The sequence below is a fragment of the Aquarana catesbeiana genome, linkage group LG05, assembly GCF_042186555.1.
Source record: "Aquarana catesbeiana isolate 2022-GZ linkage group LG05, ASM4218655v1, whole genome shotgun sequence".
NCBI lineage: Eukaryota > Metazoa > Chordata > Amphibia > Anura > Ranidae > Aquarana > Aquarana catesbeiana.
In genome coordinates, this window is record NC_133328.1 from 310010598 (window position 1) to 310023150 (window position 12553).

Genomic DNA, 12553 nt, shown 5'->3' on the forward strand with positions numbered 1-12553 from the left:
GAGGGTTTCCAGCGTTGGTGTGGTTGTTGCTTCTGTTTGTTTCCACAGAACCCGTTGACCTGTCCAGAGAAGAGTCTGACATAGTGCGTGCCAGGGAGTTGTCGGCTAGGTCGCTCTCTTGGTCAGAGAAGCTGACCTGTTTGCCGCGGATTCTCCGTGACCGATTGTGGGAAAACACCGGTCTTTTCCAAGTGTAAACTTTATTGTTCTCATAATCATTTTTATCCCGGGCCATTTTGCCTCTCTTGCTGGCGATCACTGATTTTTCCATTTTGTCTAATTTGTTGCTCAAGCGGCTGTCCAGGTCTGTAAAAGCTGCCAGGTTTTGTGAAGAGGCAAGTTCAGACTGGATGAAAGACATGTCATATTGTAATACCTCTATTTCTTTGGTTTTAGAGGCAATGAGAATATTTATTAGTTTGAATGAACAGGTGTCTAAGGTGTCAGTCCATTCTTTTTTGAGACCATCATTGAACAGCTCTGAGGTAGGAAATTATTTTATCCGTAAACCCCGTGGTATGTGTGCTATGGACAGATAGTCCTTCAAAAAATTGATGTCCCAAAAAGCTCTAATTTCTCTCGCCATAATATGTTCCAGTTTTCTGAAATGACGTATTAACTGTACTCCATCGTCAGCTGACACACCAGGTGTTTGTGTCAGTGACGTTTGTCTCAATGGATTATCAGATGGTGCCTTTAGAGTTCTGCTGTACGAAGTTTCTGCCATGGGTGTCAAGGTGGTATTGAGATCCATAGAGTAAAAAGGAAAAACTCTTCTCCCAATTAAATGAGCTCTTGAAAAAATAATGGTAATCAGAATAATTTGTGAAATACCTGGGAAAGCCTCCGGGCAGGTGAAGAGAAAAGCATGTATCCTTAGATGCAGACAAGCAAAGAAAGTGTTTCCACCGCTCAGGCTGACACTGACCCAGGTGTAAGTAGAAGTTTCAGAGCAGAAGAGCTCCAGGTGCTGGCTGAATGCTAGGCAAAGCAGGCTTGAATGGAGGAGAAGATTTGGATGCCGCACACCGGATGTAGTTAAAAAACTTCACTTTATTGAAAAAATGGGATCATCAAAATGACAAGACTGTCATGCAGAAAGTACAGGTAAGCTGACGCGTTTCGCACTCAGGACTGAGTGCTTACTCATAGCTAACAAATATTAAAAAGACAAACTCTTATATAGCTCAATGGAGTATCACATGATTGCCCAATTAGATGGTCATTGAGTCTCAGCTGGAAGCCAATTTAATGAGGTCTCGGCATCTGCTGGCTATTTGGTGTGTTAACTGATTGAGAAATGTTTTCAAAACCGTGACATGTAAATAGATGACAAAGAATGTGAAAAAAGATGTGTATATGTACATGTGTAGGCAAAAAATATATATATGTGTGTATATATATATATATATATATATATATATATATATATATATATATATATATATAGTGAATCCTATCAATAAAACGTGTATATAATAATAAATATACTTCTATAACGTGTATATATAAAAGGTGATAAGTATCAAAAAAAGAGATTACTATTAGGTGAAAGGAAAAAATGTGTAAAAAATATTTCTCATTAAAAAAAAAGAGAAAATATATTGATAAAAATATTCAGACAACGTGCAAAGTAAATGTGAAGAGTGAATGTAATGAAACTATATGTGAACAAAATATATAAGTATGATGAAACTCTCTATAATATGCCGGTGAAGTGAATGAAGCTCTCTATAATAAGCCGGAATAATACAGGTGAAATATAGAGCAATGTGACCTGAAATAATGCGTGATATGCCCGCGGTTGATAACAAGGTACATATAGGGCCCTATAATAATAGAAATAAACTGTGGGATTCAAAGACATAAAATCACGCTGATAAGGATTGCCCTGATCTGGTCAAATGGCAGTGATATATGCAGGGTCCCAGTAGACTGACTTGTAACGTAGTGATTCTAAATGATGAGCCTGGCCGAGAGCAGGGTGTGTGTAAAATTTCAGGAATGAAGCAGCGGTGTTCAAGGTAATAGAACGCCGCTAGTCTGTGTCACACTAAATGTCTAGATGGAATTATAGTGATGGTAATAAAGTTGGTAGAGGTCTCGGCCAGTATCCAAGTTTAAGGGATCACAAAAAGGGACAAATGAAAAACAAGTAAGATACTATAGGCTGGGATACGAAGACATAAAATCACGCTGATCAGGGTTGCCCTGATCTGGTCAAATGGCAGTGATATATGCAGGGTCCCAGTAGACTGACTTGTAGCGTAGTGATTCTAAATGATGAGCCTGACCGTGAGCAGGGTGTGTGTGGAATTTCAGGAATGAAGCAGCGGTGTTTAAAATAATAGAGCGCCGCTAATCTATATCACACTAAATGTCTAGGTGGAATTATAATGATGGTGATAAAGTTGGGGGTGGTCTCGGCCAGTCACCCGAGTTTAAGGGGTCACAAAAAAGAACAAATCAAAAACAAGTAAGATACTACAGGCTGGACGAGAATGTTACCAGACTGAGATCGTAAAAATTATCCGGACAGACAATTAAGTTAAAATATGTTAGTTTGTGATCCGTCTCGGGTGGCTCATATAAAAGCATGTCTCAGTATATGTGTGTCAGCAAATGCCAAGACCTCCAAACAAAACATATTGGAATAATACATCTTATGAATCCACTAATACAATGCTCATATATTAACACCGGCAAGTGAAACAGATGAAAACAGGCATATAATGTTTGGCGTGAATCCAATCTATGAAGACGATGAGAAGAAGTGTTATAATGCTGCATTCTAAAGAGAAACAACTACATATTCATATTGCAACATTACACTCGCAAAATAAACACTGAACACAAACGATACAATGTATGTCAGCTTTCCCAGGTATTTCACAAATTATTCTGATTACCATTATTTTTTCAAGAGCTCATTTAATTGGGAGAAGAGTTTTTCCTTTTTACTCTATGGATCTCAATACCACCTTGACACCCATGGCAGAAACTTCGTACAGCAGAACTCTAAAGGCACCATCTGATAATCCATTGAGACAAACGTCACTGACACAAACACCTGGTGTGTCAGCTGACGATGGAGTACAGTTAATACGTCATTTCAGAAAACTGGAACATATTATGGCGAGAGAAATTAGAGCTTTTTGGGACATCAATTTTTTGAAGGACTATCTGTCCATAGCACACATACCACGGGGTTTACGGATAAAATAATTTCCTACCTCAGAGCTGTTCAATGATGGTCTCAAAAAAGAATGGACTGACACCTTAGACACCTGTTCATTCAAACTAATAAATATTCTCATTGCCTCTAAAACCAAAGAAATAGAGGTATTACAATCTGACATGTCTTTCATCCAGTCTGAACTTGCCTCTTCACAAAACCTGGCAGCTTTTACAGACCTGGACAGCCGCTTGAGCAACAAATTAGACAAAATGGAAAAATCAGTGATCGCCAGCAAGAGAGGCAAAATGGCCCGGGATAAAAATGATTATGAGAACAATAAAGTTTACACTTGGAAAAGACCGGTGTTTTCCCACAATCGGTCACGGAGAATCCGCGGCAAACAGGTCAGCTTCTCTGACCAAGAGAGCGACCTAGCCGACAACTCCCTGGCACGCACTATGTCAGACTCTTCTCTGGACAGGTCAACAGGTTCTGTGGAAACAAACAGAAGCAACAACCACACCAACGCTGGAAACCCTCGCAGGTCGGGTTACACCAAGAGGAAAAAATCGTCCATAAAAAAACAAGAAGGGGCGGCAGGAGACACAAGAACTCCAAACAACTCACATTACAGCTTGAGAGGCAAAATGAAGAAATGAGTTCCACCGTACTTAATATCTCAAAGAGACTTTTAAAAGAAGAGGAGATCAACCTTCTATCAAAAGGCCTTAATTTTAGCCCTAATAGACATTTTTGATTTATTTCACACTATTTTGGTCGTTAATAGGTTTTCTCGCTTATTAACACTTAAGAAACACTTTGGTGGTTCTAGAGAAGAGGACGTTCCTGGGAACCTTGGCGAATCAGGTGAGTCTCCCCCTTCACCCATCTCTTTTAATGAAGTGTGTGCACTGCAAGATTTAATAACACTGGCAGATGATTCGGATCCACCCCCCATGGATCCCACTGATTTACAGAAAAAACGAATAATCAGATCTAAATCTGACTTTTACCCAGTGGCTTCCAGGGGCAAAGATCTTGATGTATTTCAGAGGTTGGTGGAGGGGGAATTAACTCGCTTGGCTCACAGTTGCCATAGAAAACCGATTAAAGATAATTTGACACAAAATGAGAGATTAGCTTTAAAAACACTAACAGCAGTATGAGTAACTTTCCTATACTGTTTGAACATGGTCATAACACCTACACTATCATGAGTCCTTATAAAGAACATTTCATGTTCATTTTTTACATTTTCACGTTTTGTCAGCCATTTTCTATTCCCTCTTGTTTTGTGTTCTGGTCAGATGGTGCCAAAATAAGAGTTTTTTCCATCTACTGACCATTGGGGCCTATGTACAAACATATCCAATCTTATACATGAATATATAATATTTACCACCTTGATTGGTATATATGCCCGACAAGTTCCCCTACTCTGCATACTCAGTATAGTAACTATGGCAGAGCAGGAATTTCCAGGGAACCATGGCCAATAATAGATGTTTGCAAAAGGTTACATTAACAATAGCAATATACAATATCTTTTATTGTTTCGCGATATCTATCATGTTCGGGTGTTTTATATACCTGACCAAAGTACAAGTTAATTTTACTTGAGGATGCATATCGCGACAATATTGAGATAAATAGTTTTATTCTATTTCGTTTTCCACACATTTTTGTGTTATTATATCTACCTTTTTCATCGTTTTCTTTTGATAATTATTCATGATTTGTATCATGAGGTTCACAATTTTATTTCATTATTATTACTTTTATTCTAGCTCATTTTTCATCACATAGATATATATGGAAACTTTCATTGTCCTATACATCTTTCTAGTTGTGTAGGAAACACCTGATATATATATTAGGTTTTTACGCAATATGTTTTCACACTTTTTTACCTTATTTTATTTTATTCATTTTATTTACTTTCATTCGTTCACATTTTGTACACCTTGTTGTCCATATACATATTTTTTTGGACACCTTGGGATCATAATTCAGATATATTAAGCTTATTTATATGTACATAAGCTGACATACATTGTATCGTTTGTGTTCAGTGTTTATTTTGCGAGTGTAATGTTGCAATATGAATATGTAGTTGTTTCTCTTTAGAATGCAGCATTATAACACTTCTTCTCATCGTCTCATAGATTGGATTCACGCCGATCATTATATGCCTGTTTTCATATGTTTCACTTGCCGGTGTTAATATATGAGCATTGTATTAGTGGATTCATAAGATGTATTATATCAATATGTTTTGTTTGGAGGTCTTGGCATTTGCTGACACACATATACTGAGACATGCTTTTATATGAGCCACCCGAGACGGATCACAAACTAACATATTTTAACTTAATTGTCTGTCCGGATAATTTTTACGATCTCAGTCTGGTAACATTCTCGTCCAGCCTGTAGTATCTTACTTGTTTTTGATTTGTTCTTTTTTGTGACCCCTTAAACTCGGGTGACTGGCCGAGACCACCCCCAACTTTATTACCATCATTATAATTCCACCTAGACATTTAGTGTGATATAGATTAGCGGCGCTCTATTATTTTGAACACCGCTGCTTCATTCCTGAAATTCCACACACACCCTGCTCACGGTCAGGCTCATCATTTAGAATCACTACGCTACAAGTCAGTCTACTGGGACCCTGCATATATCACTGCCATTTGACCAGATCAGGGCAACCCTGATCAGCGTGATTTTATGTCTTCGTATCCCAGCCTATAGTATCTTACTTGTTTTTCATTTGTCCCTTTTTTGTGATCCCTTAAACTTGGATACTGGCCGAGACCTCTACCAACTTTATTACCATCACTATAATTCCATCTAGACATTTAGTGTGACATAGACTAGCGGCATTCTATTACCTTGAACACCGCTGCTTCATTCCTGAAATTTTACACACACCCTGCTCTCGGCCAGGCTCATCATTTAGAATCACTACGTTACAAGTCAGTCTACTGGGACCCTGCATATATCACTGCCATTTGACCAGATCAGGGCAATCCTTATCAGCGTGATTTTATGTCTTTGAATCCCACAGTTTATTTCTATTATTATAGGGCCCTATATGTACCTTGTTATCAACCGCGGGCATATCACGCATTATTTCAGGTCACATTGCTCTATATTTCACCTGTATTATTCCGGCTTATTATAGAGAGCTTCATTCACTTCACCGGCATATTATAGAGAGTTTCATCATACTTATATATTTTGTTCACATATAGTTTCATTACATTCACTCTTCACATTTACTTTGCACGTTGTCTGAATATTTTTATCAATATATTTTCTCTTTTTTTTTAATGAGAAATATTTTTTACACATTTTTTCCTTTCACCTAATAGTAATCTCTTTTTTTGATACTTATCACCTTTTATATATACACGTTATAGAAGTATATTTATTATTATATACACGTTTTATTGATAGGATTCACTATATATATATATATATATATATATATATATATATATATATATATATATATACACACACATATATATTTTTTGCCTACACATGTACATATACACATCTTTTTTCACATTCTTTGTCATCTATTTACATGTCACGGTTTTGAAAACATTTCTCAATCAGTTAACACACCAAATAGCCAGCAGATGCCGAGACCTCATTAAATTGGCTTCCAGCTGAGACTCAATGACCATCTAATTGGGCAATCATGTGATACTCCATTGAGCTATATAAGAGTTTGTCTTTTTAATATTTGTTAGCTATGAGTAAGCACTCAGTCCTGAGTGCGAAACGCGTCAGCTTACCTGTACTTTCTGCATGACAGTCTTGTCATTTTGATGATCCCATTTTTTCAATAAAGTGAAGTTTTTTAACTATATCCGGTGTGCGGCATCCAAATCTTCTCCTCCATTCAAGCCTGCTTTGCCTAGCATTCAGCCAGCACCTGGAGCTCTTCTGCTCTGAAACTTCTACTTACACCTGGGTCAGTGTCAGCCTGAGCGGTAGAAACACTTTCTTTGCTTGTCTGCATCTAAGGATGTTGGCGGTGGTGTCGACTAATTACGACTTCTTGTATGTGGACGTGGGGAAGAATGGCCGGATGTCCGATGGTGGAGTCATCGCCCAGACGGAGTTTTACAGGTGTCTCCAGAATGGCAGCTTGGACTTGCCAGCTCCAGAGGACAATGTGGAAGGACTCCCATTCGCCATTCCCAATGAGGACCCTCACCCTGGAACAGAGGGTTTTTAATTACCGGCTGGCCAGAGCCTGAAGAGTGGTGGAGAACACATTTGGAATCCTGGCCAGCCGGTTCCGCCTATTTATGACACCCATCCATATGGCGGAGTATAAACTGAACCATATAATACTTGCGTGCTGTGTTCTCCATAACTTTTTAAGGAAACATTCGGCCAACTATGCTGGCTCAGTTGGACCTGAGGCCGGAATGATACATCAAACCACACTGACGGCGCTTGAAAGCGGCCGTCCTGGCTTGCCCTCCCTGAGTGCCCGTGATGTCCGGTTACGATACCAGGAGTTCTTTGCAGGTAGGGGGGCCATCAATATGCCAGACAATCTGTGAAGCCTTTTTATAATAAAAAAAATAAATAAATCTTTGTGGACAATTACTGCTTGTGTTTGTTTTAGCTGACCCTGACGGAAATGTTTGGAGTGCAGAAAATGGCGTGATTGTGTAACCTTATACAAAGCACTGTTGGCTGTTATTTACTAAATGCAAAAACACATTTCACTACAAGTGCACTTGCAACTGCACTGAAACTGCACTTGTAGTGCAAAGTGGATTTGCCCTTAGGAAATAACCCCCATTTTCTCATCAAACAACAATTACATCACACCAAAAGTGTTGTAGCGTTGAGACAATAATCCACACATTCTTGATTAACAATCTTTTTAATACCTGCACAATCACATGTGCATTTACCAAAGGTTTTTCACACAAACCAACATGTTTGTTGTATACCAATTTTTGTGGTGGCATTATCCAAAATCAAAATGTCCATTTTATAGAAAACAGGCCTGTGTAAAACCAACAAGAAAGACACAAATCTTGATCTTACAAAGTTCACATTTGGTAGAACTTGAAGGCAATATCAGACATGAGTATTTAGGAACTGTGTTTGATATTGCGTTCAGATGGGGGGAAATCACCCCTGGAAAAGCCAAATTTGGAAGATGCACACAAATTTCCCAGTGTCAACATGTGCTACCTGCCATCACGGGGGATCAAGGGATGTGTTTTGGGGGAGCAAGCCCTTCCTCACCGCTACTTTATTATTGAGGAAGGGGTTGCACCCCCAAAACGCGTCCATTGATCTCCCGTGATGGCAGATAGCACATGTTGGCACACTGTGTGCATCCTCCAAATTTGGCTTTGGGAAAAATCACAAAAACATTTAGCACATTGTAGCACACAAAAAAAGAAAGTGATTTGGAGGGGTTTTAAACTCGCCCAAAAACATCAATGATGTTTTTATATTTTGGAATAACATCATTGATGTTTTGCTTGATGATTTCCAATTGTAAATTACACCCCATGATCTCCCTGATCAGGATCTGGGCACTTTCGGATGTGAAAGGATCTTCATCCACAACCTCACGATCACCTAAAAAGAGAGGAACCCCAAAATAAATTTGGTTTAAAAAAAATGCCGCCATCCATCTCTTATCTGAGCCTGTGGTTGCAGACACTCACCTGTTGTGGTGACTAGTTCCACCACATCTTCTTCTTCCTCCTGCTCAGCTTGTGTTGGGGGGATTTCCCCTTCCTCCAGAGGGGGGGGCTTTGGTCTCCTCAGATGAGGGATGTCCTCCGAGTCTTTTCTCCCCTATGTGAAACAAAATGGTATACTTAGCACACAGATATTTAATGTCAGAACTATAAATAGGAAACATTGCTTGGAAGTGGGGTACAATTGTCAATTTTAGCAGAGTTCCAAGTTGTAATTTGTTGAATGCCCTTTGTCAACCTGCAATACTTTACCTGTTTAGTGTGAGCTTCACAGATGTAGCCCCCCCTATAGTATACACTGGAGCACCTGTGTGGCCCCCCTAATAAAAATGGCGTTTTTGTGTCCCACACTAGTACTCCAGTGTCCAGATGTGAAAACAGCTGCTCAGTGTCCTCTCCTTACACAGAATCTAGTTTGCATTTCATTCTAGTAACAAAGCCATCTATACAACCCAATTCTTTGAAGACAAGTATAGGGCGTCAAAATGGTGGCCAAATGCATATGGGCTAAACAATGGTATTTTATATTTGGAATGAAAAATGTTTGATCCGAACGAATAATGTGCCCATGAACATGAAAGTTGCCATTTTAAACTGTACAACAGTTCCTAAAAGCACATGGAACAGCACAAACGTAATAAACATAAAGAATAGGAACACAGCACAACTACTTACTTTTTTGCAGCACTCTCCGGATCTTTCTGTACTGCTCATGTTCTCGTAATTTCAGGTCTGACCACCGCTTCCTGAGCTGATCTTTCGATCGTCGTACCCCAAATTTCTGGTGCAGACTCCTGACCACTTTCGCCATGATCTTGGCCTTTCGGACATTGGGGTTGGGGTAAGGCCCATACTTTCCATCATAGTCGGCCTTCTTCAGGATGTCCACCATCTCCAACATCTCCCCAAAGGACATATTTGAGTCCTTAAATCTCCTTCTGGATCGGGACGTTTCAGGCTCCGCCCTTTCCTCCTCCTCCTCCTCCTCATTGCTACAATTAGCACGCACCTGCTGTCTATCCGCCATGTGCTCTCCCCCCACTGCGCCAAACGAAAAGGGGCAGGGAATAGACTAGAAAGAACGCCAGGGGCGGGCGGAGTTATATGCATGCGCAGTGTGTATAAAGCGTAACACACGTGCGTCTTACATACGATCTGTGAGCGGAGGAAGGAGCATCGGAGACGCCGATCGTGATAACGAAGGTAAGATCTAAACTTGGGCCTATACTGCTTCGAAATGGAAGCCTATATTGTAACAAGATTAGGGGAGTTTGGCCTTACATTAGGGTTTGTCTTGTGTTGTGTCTTGCAGAGAAAATGGATGGGTTCAACGACCACAATTTCCTGCCCCTGTTCATAGACAAGTACAGGGAGCTGCCCTGTCTGTGGCAAGTGAGACACCCCCACTATAACCACAAACAGAAGAGGCAGGCAGCGCTGGAGAAACTGCTGGAGTTGGTGAAGCCGGTGGTCCCCACAGCAACCATCCCTTATTTAAAAGCTAAAATTGGTGGCCTGAGGAGCACTTAACTAAGGGAGCGCAAGAAGGTCACGGATTCCCAGAGATCCGGAGCTGCAGCAGATGACGTTTATGTCCCCAGACTGTGGTACTATGAGAGACTGCGATTTCTGTCAGACCACACTGAAGTCAGGGAATCCCTCTCTACTCTTCCTTCCAAGCTTCCTTCCACCGCAGCTGAGGCTTCCGATGTCCAACCTGGGCCTTCCAGCCAGGAAGAAATGGAGGAGCCCAGCTGGAGTCAGGTATAGCATTCTTCTACAGATTTCTGGTCAATAAATAAATGATGTTTACTAGATTTTATTATTGATCACTAATTGCTGATTGAAAAAAGTGTTTTACATATTAATAGACAGTAGCGGGCACCCAAAATTGGGACAAGAATGAAAAACGCTGGGCTCAGAACGATAGTCTGTTATATTTGTTAACATTCAATTTGCAGCAGTCAGGAGGTGAAAATTGTGTGTGATTGATGAAAAAAATACTAAAACTATATCCCTTTTTCATACACAGGAAGACCTCAGCCAGGAGGAGGTTGTGGAATGTGGCAGTCAGGAGGAGGCGGGGATTAGTGGCAGCCAGGAGGAGGCGGGGCTAAGTGTCAGCCAGGAGAAGCCTGGGACAAGTCGCAGCCTGACTGAGTCTCAGGTCCCTCCCCTCCGCCTGCCACATAAACGAGCCAGGAAGGCGACTCCAAGTCCCGTGCAGGATTCAGCGTTCAGGCTGATCCAGGAGGCTTCTGCGTCCCTCAGAGCCTTACCCACTCCTGAAGAGGCCTTTGCCTGCATGGCTGCCACCAAACTGCAGGGCATGCAGGAGGGCCAACGCAGGCTCTCTGAGGACCTTATTTATAAAGTCCTACATAAGGGTGTGAGTGGGGAACTAACACCCAAGACGGATGTCATTGAGATGGACGATCCTCCTCCTCCTCCTCCTCCTGCTGCCACAACTCCACCACCAGAGCCACCACGTGGAAGGAGGCGTGGAAAGAAGAACAGAGAGTGATGACCCTGGGTTCAGTCTGGTCTGACAGAAGATGCAGTCTCTCGTGTGACCACAGCCTGGGGACATAAATGTCATCTGCTGCTTTCCGGATCTCTGGGACTTCTGGACCACACTGCCCTCTCTTTGATAAGGACTCCTCAGGCCACCAATTTGGCTTTTAAATAATTGATGTCTGCCCTGGGGGCCCAAGGCTTCACCCACTTCTGCAGTTTCTCCAGCGTTGCCTCCCTCTTTGTTTATAGTTGTGAGCCCTTAATAAATTTTTTGGGGAAATTCTACTCTCCTGTGTGTGTTTTCATCCAAAAAGGACAGTTTGTTGGTGAGGATTCAGGTACATTTCTAACATAAAATGTGAAATTAACAAGAGACAACAACACCAAACAATCTCCTACAGATTAAATAGAACAACATATCAATGGTGTTGTGGGAACTTGTCACAAAAAACACACTCAAACATTTTCGGGAGTACAAATCAAAATCGCAAAAATAAAAAAAATAAAATAGAAACACAAAAAAAGAATCTACATTAAAGCCCAAAAATATATAAAAAATATACAAAAATATGTTGTCAGATGTGAGAAATCAAAATATATTGAGGGAATCCCGATAAATAGTAACGAAAGAAGTTTGTGAGAAGTGTGGGTTAATATGAGCAGCAAAACTACTTAATTCTTGTCACATTATAAAGAAGAAGAGAGTGCGCTGTATTAAACCATTTTTAACATTGCAGCGTGATGAAAGTGCTGTATCCATTGCGAACGCTAAGTTTACCAGAATGAGCTGTCCCGTCTCGGAATTTCTTCTGAGCACGCGTGGCACTTTGTGCGTCGGAACAGGCCACACACGGTCGGAATTGACGCGATCGGATTTTGTTGTCGGAAAATTTTATCTCCTGCTGTCCAACTTTGTGTGTCAGAAAATCCGATGGAAAATGTCCGATGGAGCCCACACACGGTCGGAATTTCCGACAACACGCTCCGATCGGACATTTTCCATCGGAAAATCCGACCGTGTGTACGGGGCATTAGAGTGAACAAGTCTTGCTTTTTGTTTGCTGGGTTTGCTGGGTTGCATTTTTGGGGCTTTTCCTTTTAG